General features: G+C 46.1%; 33 non-coding genes across 33 annotated transcripts; all 33 read right to left on the reverse strand.

Moving 5' to 3' along the window:
• Positions 1–1,062: 1,062 nt before the first annotated feature.
• Positions 1,063–1,149, reverse strand: trnay-gua (transfer RNA tyrosine (anticodon GUA)). The gene is given in 2 exon segments: positions 1,063–1,098; positions 1,113–1,149. It is a non-coding gene; the product is annotated as a tRNA-Tyr (tRNA).
• A 589-nt stretch (positions 1,150–1,738) lies between these two features.
• On the reverse strand, positions 1,739–1,825 carry trnay-gua (transfer RNA tyrosine (anticodon GUA)). The gene is given in 2 exon segments: positions 1,739–1,774; positions 1,789–1,825. It is a non-coding gene; the product is annotated as a tRNA-Tyr (tRNA).
• A 589-nt stretch (positions 1,826–2,414) lies between these two features.
• trnay-gua (transfer RNA tyrosine (anticodon GUA)) lies at positions 2,415–2,501 on the reverse strand. The gene is given in 2 exon segments: positions 2,415–2,450; positions 2,465–2,501. It is a non-coding gene; the product is annotated as a tRNA-Tyr (tRNA).
• A 589-nt stretch (positions 2,502–3,090) lies between these two features.
• On the reverse strand, positions 3,091–3,177 carry trnay-gua (transfer RNA tyrosine (anticodon GUA)). The gene is given in 2 exon segments: positions 3,091–3,126; positions 3,141–3,177. It is a non-coding gene; the product is annotated as a tRNA-Tyr (tRNA).
• Positions 3,178–3,766: 589 nt separating this feature from the next.
• Positions 3,767–3,853, reverse strand: trnay-gua (transfer RNA tyrosine (anticodon GUA)). Its single transcript is given in 2 exon segments — positions 3,767–3,802; positions 3,817–3,853. It is a non-coding gene; the product is annotated as a tRNA-Tyr (tRNA).
• Positions 3,854–4,442: 589 nt separating this feature from the next.
• Positions 4,443–4,529, reverse strand: trnay-gua (transfer RNA tyrosine (anticodon GUA)). Its single transcript is given in 2 exon segments — positions 4,443–4,478; positions 4,493–4,529. It is a non-coding gene; the product is annotated as a tRNA-Tyr (tRNA).
• Positions 4,530–5,116: 587 nt separating this feature from the next.
• trnay-gua (transfer RNA tyrosine (anticodon GUA)) lies at positions 5,117–5,203 on the reverse strand. The gene is given in 2 exon segments: positions 5,117–5,152; positions 5,167–5,203. It is a non-coding gene; the product is annotated as a tRNA-Tyr (tRNA).
• A 591-nt stretch (positions 5,204–5,794) lies between these two features.
• On the reverse strand, positions 5,795–5,881 carry trnay-gua (transfer RNA tyrosine (anticodon GUA)). Its single transcript is given in 2 exon segments — positions 5,795–5,830; positions 5,845–5,881. It is a non-coding gene; the product is annotated as a tRNA-Tyr (tRNA).
• A 589-nt stretch (positions 5,882–6,470) lies between these two features.
• On the reverse strand, positions 6,471–6,557 carry trnay-gua (transfer RNA tyrosine (anticodon GUA)). Its single transcript is given in 2 exon segments — positions 6,471–6,506; positions 6,521–6,557. It is a non-coding gene; the product is annotated as a tRNA-Tyr (tRNA).
• A 1,011-nt stretch (positions 6,558–7,568) lies between these two features.
• On the reverse strand, positions 7,569–7,655 carry trnay-gua (transfer RNA tyrosine (anticodon GUA)). The gene is given in 2 exon segments: positions 7,569–7,604; positions 7,619–7,655. It is a non-coding gene; the product is annotated as a tRNA-Tyr (tRNA).
• Positions 7,656–8,243: 588 nt separating this feature from the next.
• On the reverse strand, positions 8,244–8,330 carry trnay-gua (transfer RNA tyrosine (anticodon GUA)). The gene is given in 2 exon segments: positions 8,244–8,279; positions 8,294–8,330. It is a non-coding gene; the product is annotated as a tRNA-Tyr (tRNA).
• A 2,033-nt stretch (positions 8,331–10,363) lies between these two features.
• trnay-gua (transfer RNA tyrosine (anticodon GUA)) lies at positions 10,364–10,450 on the reverse strand. Its single transcript is given in 2 exon segments — positions 10,364–10,399; positions 10,414–10,450. It is a non-coding gene; the product is annotated as a tRNA-Tyr (tRNA).
• A 588-nt stretch (positions 10,451–11,038) lies between these two features.
• Positions 11,039–11,125, reverse strand: trnay-gua (transfer RNA tyrosine (anticodon GUA)). The gene is given in 2 exon segments: positions 11,039–11,074; positions 11,089–11,125. It is a non-coding gene; the product is annotated as a tRNA-Tyr (tRNA).
• A 589-nt stretch (positions 11,126–11,714) lies between these two features.
• On the reverse strand, positions 11,715–11,801 carry trnay-gua (transfer RNA tyrosine (anticodon GUA)). Its single transcript is given in 2 exon segments — positions 11,715–11,750; positions 11,765–11,801. It is a non-coding gene; the product is annotated as a tRNA-Tyr (tRNA).
• A 589-nt stretch (positions 11,802–12,390) lies between these two features.
• Positions 12,391–12,477, reverse strand: trnay-gua (transfer RNA tyrosine (anticodon GUA)). The gene is given in 2 exon segments: positions 12,391–12,426; positions 12,441–12,477. It is a non-coding gene; the product is annotated as a tRNA-Tyr (tRNA).
• A 589-nt stretch (positions 12,478–13,066) lies between these two features.
• Positions 13,067–13,153, reverse strand: trnay-gua (transfer RNA tyrosine (anticodon GUA)). Its single transcript is given in 2 exon segments — positions 13,067–13,102; positions 13,117–13,153. It is a non-coding gene; the product is annotated as a tRNA-Tyr (tRNA).
• A 589-nt stretch (positions 13,154–13,742) lies between these two features.
• trnay-gua (transfer RNA tyrosine (anticodon GUA)) lies at positions 13,743–13,829 on the reverse strand. Its single transcript is given in 2 exon segments — positions 13,743–13,778; positions 13,793–13,829. It is a non-coding gene; the product is annotated as a tRNA-Tyr (tRNA).
• A 589-nt stretch (positions 13,830–14,418) lies between these two features.
• trnay-gua (transfer RNA tyrosine (anticodon GUA)) lies at positions 14,419–14,505 on the reverse strand. The gene is given in 2 exon segments: positions 14,419–14,454; positions 14,469–14,505. It is a non-coding gene; the product is annotated as a tRNA-Tyr (tRNA).
• A 589-nt stretch (positions 14,506–15,094) lies between these two features.
• Positions 15,095–15,181, reverse strand: trnay-gua (transfer RNA tyrosine (anticodon GUA)). The gene is given in 2 exon segments: positions 15,095–15,130; positions 15,145–15,181. It is a non-coding gene; the product is annotated as a tRNA-Tyr (tRNA).
• Positions 15,182–15,770: 589 nt separating this feature from the next.
• trnay-gua (transfer RNA tyrosine (anticodon GUA)) lies at positions 15,771–15,857 on the reverse strand. The gene is given in 2 exon segments: positions 15,771–15,806; positions 15,821–15,857. It is a non-coding gene; the product is annotated as a tRNA-Tyr (tRNA).
• Positions 15,858–16,446: 589 nt separating this feature from the next.
• trnay-gua (transfer RNA tyrosine (anticodon GUA)) lies at positions 16,447–16,533 on the reverse strand. The gene is given in 2 exon segments: positions 16,447–16,482; positions 16,497–16,533. It is a non-coding gene; the product is annotated as a tRNA-Tyr (tRNA).
• Positions 16,534–17,122: 589 nt separating this feature from the next.
• On the reverse strand, positions 17,123–17,209 carry trnay-gua (transfer RNA tyrosine (anticodon GUA)). Its single transcript is given in 2 exon segments — positions 17,123–17,158; positions 17,173–17,209. It is a non-coding gene; the product is annotated as a tRNA-Tyr (tRNA).
• A 591-nt stretch (positions 17,210–17,800) lies between these two features.
• Positions 17,801–17,887, reverse strand: trnay-gua (transfer RNA tyrosine (anticodon GUA)). The gene is given in 2 exon segments: positions 17,801–17,836; positions 17,851–17,887. It is a non-coding gene; the product is annotated as a tRNA-Tyr (tRNA).
• A 589-nt stretch (positions 17,888–18,476) lies between these two features.
• trnay-gua (transfer RNA tyrosine (anticodon GUA)) lies at positions 18,477–18,563 on the reverse strand. Its single transcript is given in 2 exon segments — positions 18,477–18,512; positions 18,527–18,563. It is a non-coding gene; the product is annotated as a tRNA-Tyr (tRNA).
• Positions 18,564–19,152: 589 nt separating this feature from the next.
• On the reverse strand, positions 19,153–19,239 carry trnay-gua (transfer RNA tyrosine (anticodon GUA)). The gene is given in 2 exon segments: positions 19,153–19,188; positions 19,203–19,239. It is a non-coding gene; the product is annotated as a tRNA-Tyr (tRNA).
• A 589-nt stretch (positions 19,240–19,828) lies between these two features.
• Positions 19,829–19,915, reverse strand: trnay-gua (transfer RNA tyrosine (anticodon GUA)). Its single transcript is given in 2 exon segments — positions 19,829–19,864; positions 19,879–19,915. It is a non-coding gene; the product is annotated as a tRNA-Tyr (tRNA).
• A 589-nt stretch (positions 19,916–20,504) lies between these two features.
• On the reverse strand, positions 20,505–20,591 carry trnay-gua (transfer RNA tyrosine (anticodon GUA)). The gene is given in 2 exon segments: positions 20,505–20,540; positions 20,555–20,591. It is a non-coding gene; the product is annotated as a tRNA-Tyr (tRNA).
• A 589-nt stretch (positions 20,592–21,180) lies between these two features.
• On the reverse strand, positions 21,181–21,267 carry trnay-gua (transfer RNA tyrosine (anticodon GUA)). The gene is given in 2 exon segments: positions 21,181–21,216; positions 21,231–21,267. It is a non-coding gene; the product is annotated as a tRNA-Tyr (tRNA).
• A 589-nt stretch (positions 21,268–21,856) lies between these two features.
• Positions 21,857–21,943, reverse strand: trnay-gua (transfer RNA tyrosine (anticodon GUA)). Its single transcript is given in 2 exon segments — positions 21,857–21,892; positions 21,907–21,943. It is a non-coding gene; the product is annotated as a tRNA-Tyr (tRNA).
• A 589-nt stretch (positions 21,944–22,532) lies between these two features.
• trnay-gua (transfer RNA tyrosine (anticodon GUA)) lies at positions 22,533–22,619 on the reverse strand. Its single transcript is given in 2 exon segments — positions 22,533–22,568; positions 22,583–22,619. It is a non-coding gene; the product is annotated as a tRNA-Tyr (tRNA).
• Positions 22,620–23,208: 589 nt separating this feature from the next.
• Positions 23,209–23,295, reverse strand: trnay-gua (transfer RNA tyrosine (anticodon GUA)). The gene is given in 2 exon segments: positions 23,209–23,244; positions 23,259–23,295. It is a non-coding gene; the product is annotated as a tRNA-Tyr (tRNA).
• A 588-nt stretch (positions 23,296–23,883) lies between these two features.
• trnay-gua (transfer RNA tyrosine (anticodon GUA)) lies at positions 23,884–23,970 on the reverse strand. The gene is given in 2 exon segments: positions 23,884–23,919; positions 23,934–23,970. It is a non-coding gene; the product is annotated as a tRNA-Tyr (tRNA).
• Positions 23,971–24,981: 1,011 nt separating this feature from the next.
• Positions 24,982–25,068, reverse strand: trnay-gua (transfer RNA tyrosine (anticodon GUA)). The gene is given in 2 exon segments: positions 24,982–25,017; positions 25,032–25,068. It is a non-coding gene; the product is annotated as a tRNA-Tyr (tRNA).
• Between the last annotated feature and the right edge of the window lie 92 nt (positions 25,069–25,160).

Below are 25,160 nucleotides of genomic sequence, written 5' to 3' on the forward strand. Positions count from 1 at the left end.
GGGATAGAGAAACAGTGAGCCGCTGGTAAAGAGCGCTGTTTAGACCCCCTCACTGCGAATCGCTTTTGCCATCTCCCTGGTGTTCTAGTGGTTGGATTCGGCGCTCTTACGCCGCGTCCCGGGGTGTTGTTCCTAGTCAGGGAATAATTTGCTTCTGGGGAAACACTATGCAAATATAAGAAACTTGGCACAACTGCAGAAAAAGTTATCCTCGTGTGAGCCATGACCTAAGGATTGTTTCAATTCAAGTACTGTGCTGCTCTCCCAACCATTCCTATCGATGGTCAACAATGAAGATTTCGGCTCTCAGGGAAAGATAACTTCGGTGTCAAGCAAGTTGTCAAAGTTCACTTGCTGTCAAACGATGGCGTAAGCCACAAGAAAAACACAATCCTCGAGCCGGATTGAAACCAGGACCTAAGGATGCTGCACTTCACCTACAGTCCTCCGCTCATACCCAGCTGACAATCGAAGGTTGTCGAATGAGACAAATGCATTCACCTAGATGGTCAGAAGTGCTGCAGACGCATATGTTCCTTTTAAAAAGTTGATCTGCTGAGTTTGGTGGTTCGTGGAGATGCTGGAGATTGAACCGAGGCCCTCACACATGCAACGAACACTCTCTTCCGCTGAGCTACATCCCTTTTGATTGCAAGTAGTTGCGTTTGGGGATAGAGAAACAGTGAGCCGACGGTAAAGAGCGCTGTTTAGCCCCCTCACTGCGAAATCACTTTTGCCATCTCCCTGGTGTTCTAGTGGTTAAGATTCGGCGCTCTTACCGCCGCGTCCCGGGGTTTGTTCCTAGTCAGGGAATAATTTGCTTCTGGGGAAACACTATGCAAACATCAAAAACTTGGCACAACTGCAGAAAAAGTTATCCTCGTGTGAGCCAGTGACCTAAGGATTGTTTCAATTTCAAGTACTCTGCTGCTCTCCCAACATTCCTATCGATGGTCAAAAATCGAAGATTTCGGCTCTCAGGGAAAGATAACTTGTTTGTCAAGCACGTGTCAAAGTTCACTGCTGTCAAAACGATGGCGTAAGCCACACGAAAATACACAGTCCTTCGAGCCGGATTTGAACCAGCGACCTAAGGATTGCTGCACTTTCACCTACAGTCCTCCGCTCTACCAGCTGAGCTATCGAAGGTTGTCGAATGTAGACAAATGCTATCACCTAGATGGTCAGAAGTGCTGCAGACGCATATGTTCCTTTTAAAAAGTTGATCTGCTGAGTTTGGTGGTTTCGTGGAGATGCTGGAGATTGAACCGAGGCCCTCATACATGCAACGAACACTCTCTTCCGCTGAGCTACATCCCTTTTGATTGCAAGTTGTTGCGTTTGGGGATAGAGAAACAGTGAGCCGACGGTAAAGAGCGCTGTTTAGACCCCTCACTGCGAAATCGCTTTTGCCATCTCCCTGGTGTTCCAGTGGTTAGGATTCGGCGCTCTTACCGCCGTGTCCCGGGGTTTGTTCCCAGTCAGGGAATAATTTGCTTCTGGGGAAACACTATGCAAACATCAAAAACTTGGCACAACTGCAGAAAAAGTTATCCTCGTGTGAGCCAGTGACCTAAGGATTGTTTCAATTTCAAGTACTGTGCTGCTCTCCCAACATTCCTATCGATGGTCAACAATTGAAGATTTCGGCTCTCAGGGAAAGATAACTTCTTTGTCAAGCACGTGTCAAAGTTCACTGCTGTCAAAACGATGGCGTAAGCCACAAGAAAATACACAATCCTTCGAGCCGGATTTGAACCAGCGACCTAAGGATTGCTGCACTTTCACCTACAGTCCTCCGCTCTACCAGCTGAGCTATCGAAGGTTGTCGAATGTAGACAAATGCTATCACCTAGATGGTCAGAAGTGCTGCAGACGCATATGTTCCTTTTAAAAAGTTGATCTGCTGAGTTTGGTGGTTTCGTGGAGATGCTGGAGATTGAACCGAGGCCCTCACACATGCAACGAACACTCTCTTCCGCTGAGCTACATCCCTTTTGATTGCAAGTAGTTGCGTTTGGGGATAGAGAAACAGTGAGCTTACGGTAAAGAGCGCTGTTTAGACCCCTCACTGCGAAATCGCTTTTGCCATCTCCCTGGTGTTCTAGTGGTTAAGATTCGGCGCTCTTACCGCCGCGTCCCGGGGTTTGTTCCTAGTCAGGGAATAATTTGCTTCTGGGGAAACACTATGCAAACATCAAAAACTTGGCACAACTGCAGAAAAAGTTATCCTCGTGTGAGCCAGTGACCTAAGGATTGTTTCAATTTCAAGTACTCTGCTGCTCTCCCAACATTCCTATCGATGGTCAAAAATTGAAGATTTCGGCTCTCAGGGAAAGATAACTTGTTTGTCAAGCACGTGTCAAAGTTCACTGCTGTCAAAACGATGGCGTAAGCCACAAGAAAATACACAATCCTTCGAGCCGGATTTGAACCAGCGACCTAAGGATTGCTGCACTTTCACCTACAGTCCTCCGCTCTACCAACTGAGCTATCGAAGGTTGTCAAATGTAGACAAATACCAGTACCTAGATGGTCAGAAGTGCTGCAGACGCATATGTTCCTTTTAAAAAGTTGATCTGCTGAGTTTGGTGGTTTCGTGGAGATGCTGGAGATTGAACCGAGGCCCTCATACATGCAACGAACACTCTCTTCCGCTGAGCTATATCCCTTTTGATTGCAAGTAGTTGCGTTTGGGGATAGAGAAACAGTGAGCCGACGGTAAAGAGCGCTGTTTAGACCCCTCACTGCGAAATCGCTTTTGCCATCTCCCTGGTGTTCCAGTGGTTAGGATTCGGCGCTCTTACCGCCGCGTCCCGGGGTTTGTTCCCAGTCAGGGAATAATTTGCTTCTGGGGAAACACTATGCAAACATCAAAAACTTGGCACAACTGCAGAAAAAGTTATCCTCGTGTGAGCCAATGACCTAAGGATTGTTTCAATTTCAAGTACTCTGCTGCTCTCCCAACATTCCTATCGATGGTCAAAAATTGAAGATTTCGGCTCTCATGGAAAGATAACTTGTTTGTCAAGCACGTGTCAAAGCTCACTGCTGTCAAAACGATGGCGTAAGCCACAAGAAAATACACAATCCTTCGAGCCGGATTTGAACCAGCGACCTAAGGATTGCTGCACTTTCACCTACAGTCCTCCGCTCTACCAGCTGAGCTATCGAAGGTTGTCGAATGTAGACAAATGCTATCACCTAGATGGTCATAAGTGCTGCAGACGCATATGTTCCTTTTAAAAAGATGATCTGCTGAGTTTGGTGGTTTCGTGGAGATGCTGGAGATTGAACCGAGGCCCTCATACATGCAACGAACACTCTCTTCCGCTGAGCTACATCCCTTTTGATTGCAAGTAGTTGCGTTTGGTGATAGAGAAACAGTGAGCCGACGGTAAAGAGCGCTGTTTAGACCCCTCACTGCGAAATCGCTTTTGCCATCTCCCTGGTGTTCCAGTGGTTAGGATTCGGCGCTCTTACCGCCGTGTCCCGGGGTTTGTTCCCAGTCAGGGAATAATTTGCTTCTGGGGAAACACTATGCAAACATCAAAAACTTGGCACAACTGCAGAAAAAGTTATCCTCGTGTGAGCCAGTGACCTAAGGATTGTTTCAATTTCAAGTACTGTGCTGCTCTCCCAACATTCCTATCGATGGTCAACAATTGAAGATTTCGGCTCTCAGGGAAAGATAACTTGTTTGTCAAGCACGTGTCAAAGTTCACTGCTGTCAAAACGATGGCGTAAGCCACAAGAAAATACACAATCCTTCGAGCCGGATTTGAACCAGCGACCTAAGGATTGCTGCACTTTCACCTACAGTCCTCCGCTCTACCAACTGAGCTATCGAAGGTTGTCGAATGTAGACAAATGCTATCACCTAGATGGTCAGAAGTGCTGCAGATGCATATGTTCCCTTTAAAAATTTAATCTGCTGAGTTTGGTGGTTTCGTGGAGATGCAGGAGATTGAACCCAGGTCCTCATACAAGCAACGAACACTCTCTTCCGCTGAGCTACATCCCTTTTGATTGCAAGTAGTTGCGTTTGGGGATAGAGAAACAGTGAGCCGACGGTAAAGAGCGCTGTTTAGCCCCCTCACTGCAAAATCGCTTTTGCCATCTCCCTGGTGTTCTAGTGGTTAGGATTCGGCGCTCTTACCGCCGCGTCCCGGGGTTTGTTCCCAGTCAGGGAATAATTTGCTTCTGGGGAAACACTATGCAAACATCAAAAACTTGGCACAACTGCAGAAAAAGTTATCCTCGTGTGAGCCAGTGACCTAAGGATTGTTTCAATTTCAAGTACTGTGCTGCTCTCCCAACATTCCTATCGATGGTCAACAATTGAAGATTTCGGCTCTCAGGGAAAGATAACTTGTTTGTCAAGCACGTGTCAAAGTTCACTGCTGTCAAAACGATGGCGTAAGCCACAAGAAAATACACAATCCTTCGAGCCGGATTTGAACCAGCGACCTAAGGATTGCTGCACTTTCACCTACAGTCCTCCGCTCTACCAACTGAGCTATCGAAGGTTGTCAAATGTAGACAAATACCAGTACCTAGATGGTCAGAAGTGCTGCAGACGCATATGTTCCTTTTAAAAAGTTGATCTGCTGAGTTTGGTGGTTTCGTGGAGATGCTGGAGATTGAACCGAGGCCCTCATACATGCAACGAACACTCTCTTCCGCTGAGCTACATCCCCTTTGATTGCAAGTTGTTGCGTTTGGGGATAGAGAAACAGTGAGCCGACGGTAAAGAGCGCTGTTTAGACCCCTCACTGCGAAATCGCTTTTGCCATCTCCCTGGTGTTCTAGTGGTTAAGATTCGGCGCTCTTACCTCCGCGTCCGGGGTTTGTTCCTAGTCAGGGAATAATTTGCTTCTGGGGAAACACTATGCAAACATCAAAACTTGGCACAACTGCAGAAAAAGTTATCCTCGTGTGAGCCAGTGACCTAAGGATTGTTTCAATTTCAAGTACTGTGCTGCTCTCCCAACATTCCTATCGATGGTCAAAAATTGAAGATTTCGGCTCTCAGGGAAAGATAACTTGTTTGTCAAGCACGTGTCAAAGTTCACTGCTGTCAAAACGATGGCGTAAGCCACACGAAAATACACAGTCCTTCGAGCCGGATTTGAACCAGCGACCTAAGGATTGCTGCACTTTCACCTACAGTCCTCCGCTCTACCAACTGAGCTATCGAAGGTTGTCAAATGTAGACAAATGCCAGTCACCTAGATGGTCAGAAGTGCTGCAGACGCATATGTTCCTTTTAAAAAGTTGATCTGCTGAGTTTGGTGGTTTCGTGGAGATGCTGGAGATTGAACCGAGGCCCTCACTACATGCAACGAACACTCTCTTCCGCTGAGCTACATCCCTTTTGATTGCAAGTAGTTGCGTTTGGGGATAGAGAAACAGTGAGCCGACGGTAAAGAGCGCTGTTTAGCCCCCTCACTGCAAAATCGCTTTTGCCATCTCCCTGGTGTTCTAGTGGTTAGGATTCGGCGCTCTTACCGCCGCGTCCCGGGGTTTGTTCCTAGTCAGGGAATAATTTGCTTCTGGGGAAACACTATGCAAACATCAAAAACTTGGCACAACTGCAGAAAAAGTTATCCTCGTGTGAGCCAGTGACCTAAGGATTGTTTCAATTTCAAGTACTGTGCTGCTCTCCCAACATTCCTATCGATGGTCAAAAATTGAAGATTTCGGCTCTCAGGGAAAGATAACTTGTTTGTCAAGCACGTGTCAAAGTTCACTGCTGTCAAAACGATGGCGCAAGCCACAAGAAAATACACAATCCTTCGAGCCGGATTTGAACCAGCGACCTAAGGATTGCTGCACTTTCACCTACAGTCCTCCGCTCTACCAACTGAGCTATCGAAGGTTGTCAAATGTAGACAAATGCCATCACCTAGATGGTCAGAAGTGCTGCAGACGCATATGTTCCTTTTAAAAAGTTGATCTGCTGAGTTTGGTGGTTTCGTGGAGATGCTGGAGATTGAACCAAGGCCCTCACACATGCAACGAACACTCTCTTCCGCTGAGCTACATCCCTTTTGATTGCAAGTAGTTGCGTTTGGGGATAGAGAAACAGTGAGCCGACGGTAAAGAGCGCTGTTTAGACCCCTCACTGCAAAATCGCTTTTGCCATCTCCCTGGTGTTCTAGTGGTTAGGATTCGGCGCTCTTACCGCCGCGTCCCGGGGTTTGTTCCTAGTCAGGGAATAATTTGCTTCTGGGGAAACACTATGCAAACATCAAAAACTTGGCACAACTGCAGAAAAAGTTATCCTCGTGTGAGCCAGTGACCTAAGGATTGTTTCAATTTCAAGTACTGTGCTGCTCTCCCAACATTCCTATCGATGGTCAAAAATTGAAGATTTCGGCTCTCAGGGAAAGATAACTTGTTTGTCAAGCACGTGTCAAAGTTCACTGCTGTCAAAACGATGGCGTAAGCCACAAGAAAATACACAATCCTTCGAGCCGGATTTGAACCAGCGACCTAAGGATTGCTGCACTTTCACCTACAGTCCTCCGCTCTACCAACTGAGCTATCGAAGGTTGTCGAATGTAGACAAATGCTATCACCTAGATGGTCAGAAGTGCTGCAGATGCATATGTTCCCTTTAAAAATTTAATCTGCTGAGTTTGGTGGTTTCGTGGAGATGCAGGAGATTGAACCCAGGTCCTCATACAAGCAACGAACACTCTCTTCCGCTGAGCTACATCCCCTTTGATTGCAAGTAGTTCAAAATCAAATCAAATCAAATTTATTTATATAGCCCTTCGTACATCAGCTGAAATCTCAAAGTGCTGTACAGAAACCCAGCCTAAAACCCCAAACAGCAAGCAATGCATGTGAAAGAAGCACGGTGGCTGGGAAAAACTCCCTAGGAAAAACTCCTGAGAAAGGCCAAAAACCTAGGAAGAAACCTAGAGAGGAACCAGGCTATGAGGGGTGGCCAGTCCTCTTCTGGCTGTGCCGGGTGGATATTATAACAGAACATGGTCAAGATGTTAAAATGTTCGTAAATGACCAGCATGGTCAAATAATAATAATCATAGTAATTGTCGAGGGTGCAACAAGCACGTCCGGTGAACAGGTCAGTGTTCCGTAGCCTCAGGCAGAACAGTTGAAACTGGAGCAGCAGCATGGCCAGGTGGAGTAGTTGCGTTTAGGGATAGAGAAACAGTGAGCCGACGGTAAAGAGCGCTGTTTAGCCCCCTCACTGCAAAATCGCTTTTGCCATCTCCCTGGTGTTCTAGTGGTTAGGATTCGGCGCTCTTACCGCCGCGTCCCGGGGTTTGTTCCTAGTCAGGGAATAATTTGCTTCTGGGGAAACACTATGCAAACATCAAAAAGTTGGCACAACTGCAGAAAAAGTTATCCTCGTGTGAGCCAGTGACCTAAGGATTGTTTCAATTTCAAGTACTGTGCTGCTCTCACAACATTCCTATCGATGGTCAACAATTGAAGATTTCGGCTCTCAGGGAAAGATAACTTGTTTGTCAAGCACGTGTCAAAGTTCACTGCTGTCAAAACGATGGCGCAAGCCACAAGAAAATACACAATCCTTCGAGCTGGATTTGAACCAGCGACCTAAGGATTGCTGCACTTTCACCTACAGTCCTCCGCTCTACCAACTGAGCTATCGAAGGTTGTCAAATGTAGACAAATACCAGTACCTAGATGGTCAGAAGTGCTGCAGACGCATATGTTCCTTTTAAAAAGTTGATCTGCTGAGTTTGGTGGTTTCGTGGAGATGCTGGAGATTGAACCGAGGCCCTCATACATGCAACGAACACTCTCTTCCGCTGAGCTACATCCCTTTTGATTGCAAGTTGTTGCGTTTGGGGATAGAGAAACAGTGAGCCGACGGTAAAGAGCGCTGTTTAGACCCCTCACTGCGAAATCGCTTTTGCCATCTCCCTGGTGTTCTAGTGGTTAAGATTCGGCGCTCTTACCTCCGCGTGCCGGGGTTTGTTCCTAGTCAGGGAATAATTTGCTTCTGGGGAAACACTATGCAAACATCAATAACTTGGCACAACTGCAGAAAAAGTTATCCTCGTGTGAGCCAGTGACCTAAGGATGTTTCAATTTCAAGTACTGTGCTGCTCTCCCAACATTCCTATCGATGGTCAACAATTGAAGATTTCGGCTCTCAGGGAAAGATAACTTGTTTGTCAAGCACGTGTCAAAGTTCACTGCTGTCAAAACGATGGCGTAAGCCACAAGAAAACACACAATCCTTCGAGCCGGATTTCAACCAGCGACCTAAGGATTGCTGCACGTTCACCTACAGTCCTCCGCTCTACCAACTGAGCTATCGAAGGTTGTCGAATGTAGACAAATGCTATCACCTAGATGGTCAGAAGTGCTGCAGATGCATATATTCCCTTTAAAAATTTAACCTCTTTGGTATAGGGGGCAGTATTGAGAATTTTGGAAAAAATATGTTCCCATTTTTAACTGCCTCCTACACCAACTCAGAAGCTAGAATATGCATATTATTGTTCAGGTTTGGATAGAAAACACTCTGAATTTTCTAAAACTGTTTGAATGGTGTCTGTGAGTATAACAGAACTCCTATGGCAGGCAAAAACCTGACAAGGCTTCAAGCAGGAAGTACCCTGTCTGACAAGGAGTCGTGCGTCTTACCTCTTTTTATTGAAAAGTAAGGATCTTAGCTGTAACGTGACAATTCCCAGGGCTCCAATAGGCTCTCAGAGCCCGCGAAATAACTGAAGGTTTACGAGGGAACCTCAGGTTGAAATATATTATCGCCTTTTGTAAGTGGATGCTCGGAGGACCTTTCAATGATGCGCGTGCATGAGTCGCTTCTGAGGAGAAATTTTATTCGGCTGTTTAGGCTCAATGCATACTCCCGGTCGGAATATTAACACTTCTCTATGACATAAATGGCATAAAAATTGGTTTTAAACAGCGGTTGACATGCTTCGAAGTACGGTAATGGAATATTTAGACATTTTTGACACGCCAATGCGCCATGCGCGACACCGCGAAGAAGCATTCTAGAACTCACGAACAAAACGTCGCTGTTGGAACATAACGATGGATTATTTGGGACCAAACCAACATTTGTTATTGAAGTAGAAGTCCTGGCAGTGTATTCTGATGAAGAACAAGCAAGGTAAGAACATTTTTCTTATAGGAAATGTGATTTTGGTGGAGGCTGAACTGGGTGGGTATCTAAATAGCTAGCCCTGTAATGCCGGGCTATGTACTTAGATTATTGCAAAATGTGCTTCATCCGAAAAGCTATTTTAAAATCGGACATATCGAGTGCATAGAGGGGTAATGTATCTATAATTCTTAAAATAATTGTTATGCTTTTTGTGAACGTTTATCGTGAGTAATTTAGTAAAATCACCGGAAGTGTTCGGTGGGAATGCTAGTTCTGAACGTCACATGCTAATGTAAAAAGCTGGTTTTTGATATAAATATGAACTTGATTGAACAGACATGCATGTATTGTATAACACAATGTCCTAGGTGTGTCATCTGATGAAGATCATCAAAGGTTAGTGCTGCATTTAGATATGGTTTGGGTTTATGTGACATGATATGCTAGCTTGAAAAATGGCTGTGTGATTATTTCTGGCTGGGTACTCTGCTGACATAATCTAATGTTTTGCTTTTGTTGTAAAGCCTTTTTGAAATCGGACAGTGGGGTTAGATTAACGAGATTCTTGTCTTTAAATAGCTGTGAAATAGTCATATGTTTGAGAAATTGAAGTTATAGCATTTCTAACGATTCAAAAATCGCGCCACTGGATTGAAGTGGCTGTTACGTAGGTGGGACGAAATCGTCCCACATAGCCCAGAGAGGTTAATCTGCTGAGTTTGGTGGTTTCGTGGAGATGCAGGAGATTGAACCCAGGTCCTCATACAAGCAACGAACACTCTCTTCCGCTGAGCTACATCCGCTTTGATTGCAAGTAGTTGCGTTTAGGGATAGAGAAACAGTGAGCCGTTGGTATAGAGCGCTGTTTAGCCCCCTCACTGCAAAATCGCTTTTGCCATCTCCCTGGTGTTCTAGTGGTTTGGATTCGGCGCTCTTACCGTCGCGTCCCGGGGTTTGTTCCTAGTCAGGGAATAATTTGCTTCTGGGGAAACACTATGCAAACATCAAAAACTTGGCACAACTGCAGAAAAAGTTATCCTCGTGTGAGCCAGTGACCTAAGGATTGTTTCAATTTCAAGTACTGTGCTGCTCTCCCAACATTCCTATCGATGGTCAACAATTGAAGATTTCGGCTCTCAGGGAAAGATAACTTGTTTGTCAAGCACGTGTCAAAGTTCACTGCTGTCAAAACGATGGCGTAAGCCACAAGAAAATACACAATCCTTCGAGCCGGATTTGAACCAGCGACCTAAGGATTGCTGCACTTTCACCTACAGTCCTCCGCTCTACCAACTGAGCTATCGAAGGTTGTCAAATGTAGACAAATACCAGTACCTAGATGGTCAGAAGTGCTGCAGACGCATATGTTCCTTTTAAAAAGTTGATCTGCTGAGTTTGGTGGTTTCGTGGAGATGCTGGAGATTGAACCGAGGCCCTCACACATGCAACGAACACTCTCTTCCGCTGAGCTACATCCGTTTTGATTGCAAGTAGTTGCGTTTGGGGATAGAGAAACAGTGAGCTTACGGTAAAGAGCGCTGTTTAGACCCCTCACTGCGAAATCGCTTTTGCCATCTCCCTGGTGTTCTAGTGGATAGGATTCGGCGCTCTCACCGCCGCGTCCGGGGTTTGTTCCTAGTCAGGGAATAATTTGCTTCTGGGGAAACACTATGCAAACATCAAAAACTTGGCACAACTGCAGAAAAAGTTATCCTCGTGTGAGCCAGTGACCTAAGGATTGTTTCAATTTCAAGTACTGTGCTGCTCTCCCAACATTCCTATCGATGGTCAAAAATTGAAGATTTCGGCTCTCAAGGAAAGATAACTTGTTTGTCAAGCACGTGTCAAAGTTCACTGCTGTCAAAACGATGGCGTAAGCCACAAGAAAATACACAATCCTTCGAGCCGGATTTGAACCAGCGACCTAAGGATTGCTGCACTTTCACTTACAGTCCTCCGCTCTACCAACTGAGCTATCGAAGGTTGTCGAATGTAGACAAATGCTATCACCTAGATGGTCAGAAGTGCTGCAGATGCATATGTTACCTTTAAAAATTTAATCTGCTGAGTTTGGTGGTTTCGTGGAGATGCAGGAGATTGAACCCAGGTCCTCATACAAGCAACGAACACTCTCTTCCGCTGAGCTACATCCCCTTTGATTGCAAGTAGTTGCGTTTAGGGATAGAGAAACAGTGAGCCGACGGTAAAGAGCGCTGTTTAGCCCCCTCACTGCAAAATCGCTTTTGCCATCTCCCTGGTGTTCTAGTGGTTAGGATTCGGCGCTCTTACCGTCGCGTCCCGGGGTTTGTTCCTAGTCAGGGAATAATTTGCTTCTGGGGAAACACTATGCAAACATCAAAAACTTGGCACAACTGCAGAAAAAGTTATCCTCGTGTGAGCCAGTGACCTAAGGATTGTTTCAATTTCAAGTACTGTGCTGCTCTCCCAACATTCCTATCGATGGTCAAAAATTGAAGATTTCGGCTCTCAGGGAAAGATAACTTGTTTGTCAAGCACGTGTCAAAGTTCAGTGCTGTCAAGACGATGGCGTAAGCCACAAGAAAATACACAATCCTTCGAGCCGGATTTGAACCAGCTACGTAAGGATTGCTGCACTTTCACCTACAGTCCTCCGCTCTACCAACTGAGCTATCGAAGGTTGTCGAATGTCGACAAATACCAGTACCTAGATTGTCAGAAGTGCTGCAGACGCATATGTTCCTTTTAAAAAGTTGATCTGCTGAGTTTGGTGGTTTCGTGGAGATGCTGGAGATTGAACCGAGGCCCTCACACATGTAACGAACACTCTCTTCCGCTGAGCTACATCCCTTTTGATTGCAAGTAGTTGCGTTTGGGGATAGAGAAACAGTGAGCCGACGGTAAAGAGCGCTGTTTAGACCCCTCACTGCGAAATCGCTTTTGCCATCTCCCTGGTGTTCCAGTGGTTAGGATTCGGCCCTCTCACCGCCGCGTCCCGGGGTTTGTTCCCAGTCAGGGAATAATTTGCTTCTGGGGAAACACTATGCAAACATCAAAAACTTGGCACAACTGCAGAAAAAGTTATCCTCGTGTGAGCCAGTGACCTAAGGATTGTTTCAATTTCAAGTACTCTGCTGCTCTCCCAACATTCCTATCGATGGTCAAAAATTGAAGATTTCGGCTCTCAGGGAAAGATAACTTGTTTGTCAAGCACGTGTCAAAGTTCACTGCTGTCAAAACGATGGCGTAAGCCACAAGAAAATACACAATCCTTCGAGCCGGATTTGAACCAGCGACCTAAGGATTGCTGCACTTTCACCTACAGTCCTCCGCTCTACCAACTGAGCTATCGAAGGTTGTCGAATGTAGATAAATACCAGTACCTAGATGGTCAGAAGTGCTGCAGACGCATATGTTCCTTTTAAAAAGTTGATCTGCTGAGTTTGGTGGTTTCGTGGAGATGCTGGAGATTGAACCGAGGCCCTCATACATGCAACGAACACTCTCTTCCGCTGAGCTATATCCCTTTTGATTGCAAGTAGTTGCGTTTGGTGATAGAGAAACAGTGAGCCGACGGTAAAGAGCGCTGTTTAGACCCCTCACTGCGAAATCACTTTTGCCATCTCCCTGGTGTTCTAGTGGTTAGGATTCGGCGCTCTTACCGCCGCGTCCCGGGGTTTGTTCCTAGTCAGGGAATAATTTGCTTCTGGGGAAACACTATGCAAACATTAAAAACTTGGCACAACTTCAGAAAAAGTTATCCTCGTGTGAGCCAGTGACCTAAGGATTGTTTCAATTTCAAGTACTCTGCTGCTCTCCCAACATTCCTATCGATGGTCAACAATTGAAGATTTCGGCTCTCAGGGAAAGATAACTTGTTTGTCAAGCACGTGTCAAAGTTCACTGCTGTCAAAACGATGGCGTAAGCCACAAGATAATACACAATCCTTCGAGACAGATTTGAACCAGCGACCTAAGGATTGCTGCACTTTCACCTACAGTCCTCCGCTCTACCAACTGAGCTATCGAAGGTTGTCAAATGTAGACAAATACCAGTACCTAGATGGTCAGAAGTGCTGCAGACGCATATGTTCCTTTTAAAAAGTTGATCTGCTGAGTTTGGTGGTTTCGTGGAGATGCTGGAGATTGAACCGAGGCCCTCACACATGCAACGAACACTCTCTTCCGCTGAGCTACATCCCTTTTGATTGCAAGTAGTTGCGTTTGGGGATAGAGAAACAGTGAGCCGACGGTAAAGAGCGCTGTTTAGACCCCTCACTGCGAAATCGCTTTTGCCATCTCCCTGGTGTTCTAGTGGATAGGATTCGGCGCTCTTACCGCCGCGTCCCGGGGTTTGTTCCTAGTCAGGGAATAATTTGCTTCTGGGGAAACACTATGCAAACATCAAAAACTTGGCACAACTGCAGAAAAAGTTATCCTCGTGTGAGCCAGTGACCTAAGGATTGTTTCAATTTCAAGTACTGTGCTGCTCTCCCAACATTCCTATCGATGGTCAACAATTGAAGATTTCGGCTCTCAGGGAAAGATAACTTGTTTGTCAAGCACGTGTCAAAGTTCACTGCTGTCAAGACGATGGCGTAAGCCACAAGAAAATACACAATCCTTCGAGCCGGATTTGAACCAGCGACCTAAGGATTGCTGCACTTTCACCTACAGTCCTTCGCTCTAACAACTGAGCTATCGAAGGTTGTCGAATATAGAAAAATACCAGTACCTAGATGGTCAGAAGTGCTGCAGACGCATATGTTCCTTTTAAAAAGTTGATCTGCTGAGTTTGGTGGTTTCGTGGAGATGCTGGAGATTGAACCGAGGCCCTCATACATGCAACGAACACTCTCTTCCGCTGAGCTATATCCCTTTTGATTGCAAGTAGTTGCGTTTGGGGATAGAGAAACAGTGAGCCGACGGTAAAGAGCGCTGTTTAGACCCCTCACTGCGAAATCGCTTTTGCCATCTCCCTGGTGTTCTAGTGGTTAAGATTCGGCGCTCTTACCGCCGCGTCCCGGGGTTTGTTCCTAGTCAGGGAATAATTTGCTTCTGGGGAAACACTATGCAAACATCAAAAACTTGGCACAACTGCAGAAAAAGTTATCCTCGTGTGAGCCAGTGACCTAAGGATTGTTTCAATTTCAAGTACTGTGCTGCTCTCCCAACATTCCTATCGATGGTCAAAAATTGAAGATTTCGGCTCTCAGGGAAAGATAACTTGTTTGTCAAGCACGTGTCAAAGTTCACTGCTGTCAAAACGATGGCGTAAGCCACAAGAAAATACACAATCCTTCGAGCCGGATTTGAACCAGCGACCTAAGGATTGCTGCACTTTCACCTACAGTCCTCCGCTCTACCAACTGAGCTATCGAAGGTTGTCAAATGTAGACAAATACCAGTACCTAGATGGTCAGAAGTGCTGCAGACGCATATGTTCCTTTTAAAAAGTTGATCTGCTGAGTTTGGTGGTTTCGTGGAGATGCTGGAGATTGAACCGAGGCCCTCATACATGCAACGAACACTCTCTTCCGCTGAGCTTCATCCTTTTTGATTGCAAGTAGTTGCGTTTGGGGATAGAGAAACAGTGAGCCGACGGTAAAGAGCGCTGTTTAGCCCCCTCACTGCAAAATCGCTTTTGCCATCTCCCTGGTGTTCTAGTGGTTAGGATTCGGCGCTCTTACCGCCGCGTCCCGGGGTTTGTTCCTAGTCAGGGAATAATTTGCTTCTGGGGAAACACTATGCAAACATCAAAAACTTGGCACAACTGCAGAAAAAGTTATCCTCGTGTGAGCCAGTGACCTAAGGATTGTTTCAATTTCAAGTACTGTGCTGCTCTCCCAACATTCCTATCGATGGTCAACAATTGAAGATTTCGGCTCTCAGGGAAAGATAACTTGTTTGTCAAGCACGTGTCAAAGTTCACTGCTGTCAAAACGATGGCGTAAGCCACAAGAAAATACACAATCCTTCGAGCCGGATTTGAACCAGCGACCTAAGGATTGCTGCACTTTCACCTACAGTCCTCCGCTCTACCAACTGAGCTATCGAAGGTTGTCAGATGTAGACAAATACCAGTACCTAGATGGTCAGAAGTGCTGCAGACGCATATGTTCCTTTTAAAAAGTTGATCTGCTGAGTTTGGTGGTTTCGTGGAGATGCTGGAGATTGAACCGAGGCCCTCATACATGCAACGAACACTCTCTTCCGCTTAGCTACATCCCTTTTGATTGCAAGTTGTTGCGTTTGGGGATAGAGAAACAGTGAGCCGACGGTAAAGAGCGCTGTTTAGACCCCTCACTGCGAAATCGCTTTTGCCATCTCCCTGGTGTTCTAGTGGTTAAGATTCGGCGCTCTTACCGCCGCGTCCCGGGGTTTGTTCCTAGTCAGGGAATAATTTGCTTCTGGGGAAACACTATGCAAACATCAATAACTTGGCACAACTGCAGAAAAAGTTATCCTCGTGCGAGCCAGTGACCTAAGGATTGTTTCAATTTCAAGTACTGTGCTGCTCTCCCAACATTCCTATCGATGGTCAAAAATTGAAGATTTCGGCTCTCAAGGAAAGATAACTTGTTTGTCAAGCACGTGTCAAAGTTCACTGCTGTCAAAACGATGGCGTAAGCCACAAGAAAATACACAATCCTTCGAGCCGGATTTGAACCAGCGACCTAAGGATTGCTGCACTTTCACCTACAGTCCTCCGCTCTACCAACTGAGCTATCGAAGGTTGTCGATTGTAGACAAATGCTATCACCTAGATGGTCATAAGTGCTGCAGACGCATATGTTCCTTTAAAAAGATGATCTGCTGAGTTTGGTGGTTTCGTGGAGATGCTGGAGATTGAACCGAGGCCCTCATACAATGCAACGAACACTCTCTTCCGCTGAGCTACATCCCTTTTGATTGCAAGTAGTTGCGTTTGGTGATAGAGAAACAGTGAGCCGACTTTAAAGAGCGCTGTTTAGACCCCTCACTGCGAAATCGCTTTTGCCATCTCCCTGGTGTTCTAGTGGTTAGGATTCGGCGCTCTTACCGCCGCGTCCCGGGGTTTGTTCCTAGTCAGGGAATAATTTGCTTCTGGGGAAACACTATGCAAACATCAAAAACTTGGCACAACTGCAGAAAAAGTTATCCTCGTGTGAGCCAGTGACCTAAGGATTGTTTCAATTTCAAGTACTGTGCTGCTCTCCCAACATTCCTATCGATGGTCAACAATTGAAGATTTCGGCTCTCAGGGAAAGATAACTTGTTTGTCAAGCACGTGTCAAAGTTCACTGCTGTCAAAACGATGGCGCAAGCCACAAGAAAATACACAATCCTTCGAGCCGGATTTGAACCAGCGACCTAAGGATTGCTGCACTTTCACCTACAGTCCTCCGCTCTACCAACTGAGCTATCGAAGGTTGTCGAATGTAGACAAATACCAGTACCTAGATGGTCAGAAGTGCTGCAGACGCATATGTTCCTTTTAAAAAGTTGATCTGCTGAGTTTGGTGGTTTCGTGGAGATGCTGGAGATTGAACCGAGGCCCTCACACATGCAACGAACACTCTCTTCCGCTGAGCTACATCCCTTTTGATTGCAAGTAGTTGCGTTTGGGGATAGAGAAACAGTGAGCCGACGGTAAAGAGCGCTGTTTAGACCCCTCACTGCGAAATCGCTTTTGCCATCTCCCTGGTGTTCTAGTGGTTAGGATTCGGCGCTCTTACCGCCGCGTCCCGGGGTTTGTTCCCAGTCAGGGAATAATTTGCTTCTGGGGAAACACTATGCAAACATCAAAAACTTGGCACAACTGCAGAACAAGTTATCCTCGTGTGAGCCAGTGACCTAAGGATTGTTTCAATTTCAAGTACTGTGCTGCTCTCCCAACATTCCTATCGATGGTCAAAAATTGAAGATTTCGGCTCTCAGGGAAAGATAACTTGTTTGTCAAGCACGTGTCAAAGTTCACTGCTGTCAAAACGATGGCGTAAGCCACAAGAAAATACACAATCCTTCGAGCCGGATTTGAACCAGCGACCTAAGGATTGCTGCACTTTCACCTACAGTCCTCCGCTCTACCAACTGAGCTATCGAAGGTTGTCGAATGTAGACAAATGCTATCACCTAGATGGTCAGAAGTGCTGCAGATGCATATGTTCCTTTAAAAAGTTGATCTGCTGAGTTTGGTGGTTTCGTGGAGATGCTGGAGATTGAACCGAGGTCCTCATACAATGCAACGAACACTCTCTTCCGCTGAGCTACATCCCTTTTGATTGCAAGTAGTTGCGTTTAGGGGATAGAGAAACAGTGAGCCGACGGTAAAGAGCGCTGTTTAGCCCCCTCACTGCAAAATCGCTTTTGCCATCTCCCTGGTGTTCTAGTGGATAGGATTCGGCGCTCTTACCGCCGCGTCCCGGGGTTTGTTCCTAGTCAGGGAATAATTTGCTTCTGGGGAAACACTATGCAAACATCAAAAACTTGGCACAACTGCAGAAAAAGTTATCCTCGTGTGAGCCAGTGACCTAAGGATTGTTTCAATTTCAAGTACTGCTGCTGCTCTCCCAACATTCCTATCGATGGTCAAAAATTGAAGATTTCGGCTCTCAGGGAAAGATAACTTGTTTGTCAAGCACGTGTCAAAGTTCACTGCTGTCAAAACGATGGCGCAAGCCACAAGAAAATACACAATCCTTCGAGCCGGATTTGAACCAGCGACCTAAGGATTGCTGCACTTTCACCTACAGTCCTCCGCTCTACCAACTGAGCTATCGAAGGTTGTCAAATGTAGACAAATACCAGTACCTAGATGGTCAGAAGTGCTGCAGACGCATATGTTCCTTTTAAAAAGTTGATCTGCTGAGTTTGGTGGTTTCGTGGAGATGCTGGAGATTGAACCGAGGCCCTCATACAATGCAACGAACACTCTCTTCCGCTGAGCTACATCCCTTTGATTGCAAGTAGTTGCGTTTGGGGATAGAGAAACAGTGAGCCGACGGTAAAGAGCGCTGTTTAGACCCCTCACTGCGAAATCGCTTTTGCCATCTCCCTGGTGTTCTAGTGGTTAGGATTCGGCGCTCTTACCGCCGCGTCCCGGGGTTTGTTCCTAGTCAGGGAATAATTTGCTTCTGGGGAAACACTATGCAAACATCAAAAACTTGGCAAAACTGCAGAAAAAGTTATCCTCGTGTGAGCCAGTGACCTAAGGATTGTTTCAATTTCAAGTACTCTGCTGCTCTCCCAACATTCCTATCGATGGTCAAAAATTGAAGATTTCGGCTCTCAGGGAAAGATAACTTGTTTGTCAAGCACGTGTCAAAGTTCACTGCTGTCAAAACGATGGCGTAAGCCACAAGAAAATACACAATCCTTCGAGCCGGATTTGAACCAGCGACCTAAGGATTGCTGCACTTTCACCTACAGTCCTCCGCTCTACCAACTGAGCTATCGAAGGTTGTCAAATGTAGACAAATAACAGTACCTAGATGGTCAGAAGTGCTGCAGACGCATATGTTCCTTTTAAAAAGTTGATCTGCTGAGTTTGGTGGTTTCGTGGAGATGCAGGAGATTGAACCCAGGTCCTCATACAAGCAACGAACACTCTCTTCCGCTGAGCTACATCCCCTTTGATTGCAAGTAGTTGCGTTTAGGGATAGAGAAACAGTGAGCCGACGGTAAAGAGCGCTGTTTAGACCCCTCACTGCGAAATCGCTTTTGCCATCTCCCTGGTGTTCCAGTGGTTAGGATTCGGCGCTCTTACCGCCGCGTCCCGGGGTTTGTTCCCAGTCAGGGAATAATTTGCTTCTGGGGAAACACTATGCAAACATCAAAAACTTGGCACAACTGCAGAAAAAGTTATCCTCGTGTGAGCCAGTGACCTAAGGATTGTTTCAATTTCAAGTACTGTGCTGCTCTCCCAACATTCCTATCGATGGTCAAAAATTGAAGATTTCGGCTCTCAGGGAAAGATAACTTGTTTGTCAAGCACGTGTCAAAGTTCAGTGCTGTCAAGACGATGGCGTAAGCCACAAGAAAATACACAATCCTTCGAGCCGGATTTGAACCAGCGACCTAAGGATTGCTGCACTTTCACCTACAGTCCTCCGCTCTACCAACTGAGCTATCGAAGGTTGTCAAATGTAGACAAATACCAGTACCTAGATGGTCAGAAGTGCTGCAGACGCATATGTTCCTTTTAAAAAGTTGATCTGCTGAGTTTGGTGGTTTCGTGGAGATGCTGGAGATTGAACCGAGGCCCTCACACATGCAACGAACACTCTCTTCCGCTGAGCTACATCCCTTTTGATTGCAAGTAGTTGCGTTTGGGGATAGAGAAACAGTGAGCCGACGGTAAAGAGCGCTGTTTAGACCCCTCACTGCAAAATCGCTTTTGCCATCTCCCTGGTGTTCTAGTGGTTAGGATTCGGCGCTCTTACCGTCGCGTCCCGGGGTTTGTTCCTAGTCAGGGAATAATTTGCTTCTGGGGAAACACTATGCAAACATCAAAAACTTGGCACAACTGCAGAACAAGTTATCCTCGTGTGAGCCAGTGACCTAAGGATTGTTTCAATTTCAAGTACTGTGCTGCTCTCCCAACATTCCTATCGATGGTCAAAAATTGAAGATTTCGGCTCTCAGGGAAAGATAACTTGTTTGTCAAGCACGTGTCAAAGTTCACTGCTGTCAAAACGATGGCGTAAGCCACAAGAAAATACACAATCCTTCGAGCCGGATTTGAACCAGCGACCTAAGGATTGCTGCACTTTCACCTACAGTCCTCCGCTCTACCAACTGAGCTATCGAAGGTTGTCAAATGTAGACAAATACCAGTACCTAGATGGTCAGAAGTGCTGCAGACGCATATGTTCCTTTTAAAAAGTTGATCTGCTGAGTTTGGTGGTTTCGTGGAGATGCTGGAGATTGAACCGAGGCCCTCACACATGCAACGAACACTCTCTTCCGCTGAGCTACATCCCTTTTGATTGCAAGTAGTTGCGTTTGGGGATAGAGAAACAGTGAGCCGACGGTAAAGAGCGCTGTTTAGCCCCCTCACTGCAAAATCGCTTTTGCCATCTCCCTGGTGTTCTAGTGGTTAAGATTCGGCGCTCTTACCGCCGCGTGCCGGGGTTTGTTCCTAGTCAGGGAATAATTTGCTTCTGGGGAAACACTATGCAAACATCAATAACTTGGCACAACTGCAGAAAAAGTTATCCTCGTGTGAGCCAGTGACCTAAGGATTGTTTCAATTTCAAGTACTGTGCTGCTCTCCCAACATTCCTATCGATGGTCAAAAATTGAAGATTTCGGCTCTCAGGGAAAGATAACTTGTTTGTCAAGCACGTGTCAAAGTTCACTGCTGTCAAAACGATGGCGTAAGCCACAAGAAAATACACAGTCCTTCGAGCCGGATTTGAACCAGCGACCTAAGGATTGCTGCACTTTCACCTACAGTCCTCCGCTCTACCAACTGAGCTATCGAAGGTTGTCAAATGTAGACAAATACCAGTACCTAGATGGTCAGAAGTGCTGCAGACGCATATGTTCCTTTTAAAAAGTTGATCTGCTGAGTTTGGTGGTTTCGTGGAGATGCTGGAGATTGAACCGAGGCCCTCACACATGCAACGAACACTCTCTTCCGCTGAGCTACATCCCTTTTGATTGCAAGTAGTTGCGTTTGGGGATAGAGAAACAGTGAGCTTACGGTAAAGAGCGCTGTTTAGACCCCTCACTGCGAAATCGCTTTTGCCATCTCCCTGGTGTTCTAGTGGTTAAGATTCGGCGCTCTTACCGCCGCGTCCCGGGGTTTGTTCCTAGTCAGGGAATAATTTGCTTCTGGGGAAACACTATGCAAACATCAATAACTTGGCACAACTGCAGAAAAAGTTATCCTCGTGTGAGCCAGTGACCTAAGGATTGTTTCAATTTCAAGTACTGTGCTGCTCTCCCAACATTCCTATCGATGGTCAAAAATTGAAGATTTCGGCTCTCAGGGAAAGATAACTTGTTTGTCAAGCACGTGTCAAAGTTCACTGCTGTCAAAACGATGGCGTAAGCCACAAGAAAATACACAATCCTTCGAGCCGGATTTGAACCAGCTACGTAAGGATTGCTGCACTTTCACCTACAGTCCTCCACTCTACCAACTGAGCTATCGAAGGTTGTCGAATGTCGACAAATACCAGTACCTAGATGGTCAGAAGTGCTGCAGACGCATATGTTCCTTTTAAAAAGTTGATCTGCTGAGTTTGGTGGTTTCGTGGAGATGCTGGAGATTGAACCGAGGCCCTCATACATGCAACGAACACTCTCTTCCGCTGAGCTACATCCCTTTTGATTGCAAGTAGTTGCGTTTGGGGATAGAGAAACAGTGAGCCGACGGTAAAGAGCGCTGTTTAGCCCCCTCACTGCAAAATCGCTTTTGCCATCTCCCTGGTGTTCCAGTGGTTAGGATTCGGCCCTCTCACCGCCGCGTCCCGGGGTTTGTTCCCAGTCAGGGAATAATTTGCTTCTGGGGAAACACTATGCAAACATCAAAAACTTGGCACAACTGCAGAAAAAGTTATCCTCGTGTGAGCCAGTGACCTAAGGATTGTTTCAATTTCAAGTACTGTGCTGCTCTCCCAACATTCCTATCGATGGTCAAAAATTGAAGATTTCGGCTCTCAGGGAAAGATAACTTGTTTGTCAAGCACGTGTCAAAGTTCACTGCTGTCAAAACGATGGCGTAAGCCACAAGAAAATACACAATCCTTCGAGCCGGATTTGAACCAGCGACCTAAGGATTGCTGCACTTTCACCTACAGTCCTCCGCTCTACCAACTGAGCTATCGAAGGTTGTCGAATGTAGACAAATACCAGTACCTAGATGGTCAGAAGTGCTGCAGACGCATATGTTCCTTTTAAAAAGTTGATCTGCTGAGTTTGGTGGTTTCGTGGAGATGCTGGAGATTGAACCGAGGCCCTCACACATGCAACGAACACTCTCTTCCGCTGAGCTACATCCCTTTTGATTGCAAGTAGTTGCGTTTGGGGATAGAGAAACAGTGAGCCGACGGTAAAGAGCGCTGTTTAGCCCCCTCACTGCAAAATCGCTTTTGCCATCTCCCTGGTGTTCTAGTGGTTAGGATTCGGCGCTCTTACCGCCGCGTCCCGGGGTTTGTTCCTAGTCAGGGAATAATTTGCTTCTGGGGAAACACTATGCAAACATCAAAAACTTGGCACAACTGCAGAAAAAGTTATCCTCGTGTGAGCCAGTGACCTAAGGATTGTTTCAATTTCAAGTACTCTGCTGCTCTCCCAACATTCCTATCGATGGTCAACAATTGAAGATTTCGGCTCTCAGGGAAAGATAACTTGTTTGTCAAGCACGTGTCAAAGTTCACTGCTGTCAAAACGATGGCGTAAGCCACAAGAAAATACACAATCCTTCGAGCCGGATTTGAACCAGCGACCTAAGGATTGCTGCACTTTCACCTACAGTCCTCCGCTCTACCAACTGAGCTATCGAAGGTTGTCAAATGTAGACAAATACCAGTACCTAGATGGTCAGAAGTGCTGCAGACGCATATGTTCCTTTTAAAAAGATGATCTGCTGAGTTTGGTGGTTTCGTGGAGATGCTGGAGATTGAACCGAGGCCCTCATACATGCAACGAACACTCTCTTCCGCTGAGCTATATCCCTTTTGATTGCAAGTAGTTGCGTTTGGTGATAGAGAAACAGTGAGCCGACGGTAAAGAGCGCTGTTTAGACCCCTCACTGCGAAATCGCTTTTGCCATCTCCCTGGTGTTCCAGTGGTTAGGATTCGGCGCTCTTACCGCCGTGTCCCGGGGTTTGTTCCCAGTCAGGGAATAATTTGCTTCTGGGGAAACACTATGCAAACATCAAAAACTTGGCACAACTGCAGAAAAAGTTATCCTCGTGTGAGCCAATGACCTAAGGATTGTTTCAATTTCAAGTACTCTGCTGCTCTCCCAACATTCCTATCGATGGTCAAAAATTGAAGATTTCGGCTCTCATGGAAAGATAACTTGTTTGTCAAGCACGTGTCAAAGTTCACTGCTGTCAAAACGATGGCGTAAGCCACAAGAAAATACACAATCCTTCGAGCCGGATTTGAACCAGCGACCTAAGGATTGCTGCACTTTCACCTACAGTCCTCCGCTCTACCAACTGAGCTATCGAAGGTTGTCGAATGTAGATAAATACCAGTACCTAGATGGTCAGAAGTGCTGCAGACGCATATGTTCCTTTTATAAAGTTGATCTGCTGAGTTTGGTGGTTTCGTGGAGATGCTGGAGATTGAACCGAGGCCCTCATACATGCAACGAACACTCTCTTCCGCTGAGCTACATCCCTTTTGATTGCAAGTAGTTGCGTTTGGGGATAGAGAAACAGTGAGCCGACGGTAAAGAGCGCTGTTTAGACCCCTCACTGCGAAATCGCTTTTGCCATCTCCCTGGTGTTCTAGTGGTTAGGATTCGGCGCTCTTACCGCCGCGTCCCGGGGTTTGTTCCTAGTCAGGGAATAATTTGCTTCTGGGGAAACACTATGCAAACATCAAAAACTTGGCACAACTGCAGAAAAAGTTATCCTCGTGTGAGCCAGTGACCTAAGGATTGTTTCAATTTCAAGTACTCTGCTGCTCTCCCAACATTCCTATCGATGGTCAAAATTGAAGATTTCGGCTCTCAGGGAAAGATAACTTGTTTGTCAAGCACGTGTCAAAGTTCACTGCTGTCAAAACGATGGCGTAAGCCACAAGAAAATACACAATCCTTCGAGCCGGATTTGAACCAGCGACCTAAGGATTGCTGCACTTTCACCTACAGTCCTCCGCTCTACCAACTGAGCTATCGAAGGTTGTCGAATGTAGACAAATGCTATCACCTAGATGGTCAGAAGTGCTGCAGATGCATATGTTCCCTTTAAAAATTTAATCTGCTGAGTTTGGTGGTTTCGTGGAGATGCAGGAGATTGAACCCAGGTCCTCATACAAGCAACGAACACTCTCTTCCGCTGAGCTACATCCCCTTTGATTGCAAGTAGTTCAAAATCAAATCAAATCAAATTTATTTATATAGCCCTTCGTACATCAGCTGAAATCTCAAAGTGCTGTACAGAAACCCAGCCTAAAACCCCAAACAGCAAGCAATGCATGTGAAAGAAGCACGGTGGCTGGGAAAAACTCCCTAGGAAAAACTCCTGAGAAAGGCCAAAAACCTAGGAAGAAACCTAGAGAGGAACCAGGCTATGAGGGGTGGCCAGTCCTCTTCTGGCTGTGCCGAGTGGATATTATAACAGAACATGGTCAAGATGTTAAAATGTTAGTAAATGACCAGCATGGTCAAATAATAATAATCATAGTAATTGTCGAGGGTGCAACAAGCACGTCCGGTGAACAGGTCAGTGTTCCGTAGCCTCAGGCAGAACAGTTGAAACTGGAGCAGCAGCATGGCCAGGTGGAGTAGTTGCGTTTAGGGATAGAGAAACAGTGAGCCGACGGTAAAGAGCGCTGTTTAGCCCCCTCACTGCAAAATCGCTTTTGCCATCTCCCTGGTGTTCTAGTGGTTAGGATTCGGCGCTCTTACCGCCGCGTCCCGGGGTTTGTTCCTAGTCAGGGAATAATTTGCTTCTGGGGAAACACTATGCAAACATCAAAAAGTTGGCACAACTGCAGAAAAAGTTATCCTCGTGTGAGCCAGTGACCTAAGGATTGTTTCAATTTCAAGTACTGTGCTGCTCTCCCAACATTCCTATCGATGGTCAACAATTGAAGATTTCGGCTCTCAGGGAAAGATAACTTGTTTGTCAAGCACGTGTCAAAGTTCACTGCTGTCAAAACGATGGCGCAAGCCACAAGAAAATACACAATCCTTCGAGCTGGATTTGAACCAGCGACCTAAGGATTGCTGCACTTTCACCTACAGTCCTCCGCTCTACCAACTGAGCTATCGAAGGTTGTCAAATGTAGACAAATACCAGTACCTAGATGGTCAGAAGTGCTGCTGACGCATATGTTCCTTTTAAAAAGTTGATCTGCTGAGTTTGGT

This window comes from Salmo trutta, unplaced genomic scaffold (assembly GCF_901001165.1).
Source record: "Salmo trutta unplaced genomic scaffold, fSalTru1.1, whole genome shotgun sequence".
Taxonomy (NCBI): domain Eukaryota; kingdom Metazoa; phylum Chordata; class Actinopteri; order Salmoniformes; family Salmonidae; genus Salmo; species Salmo trutta.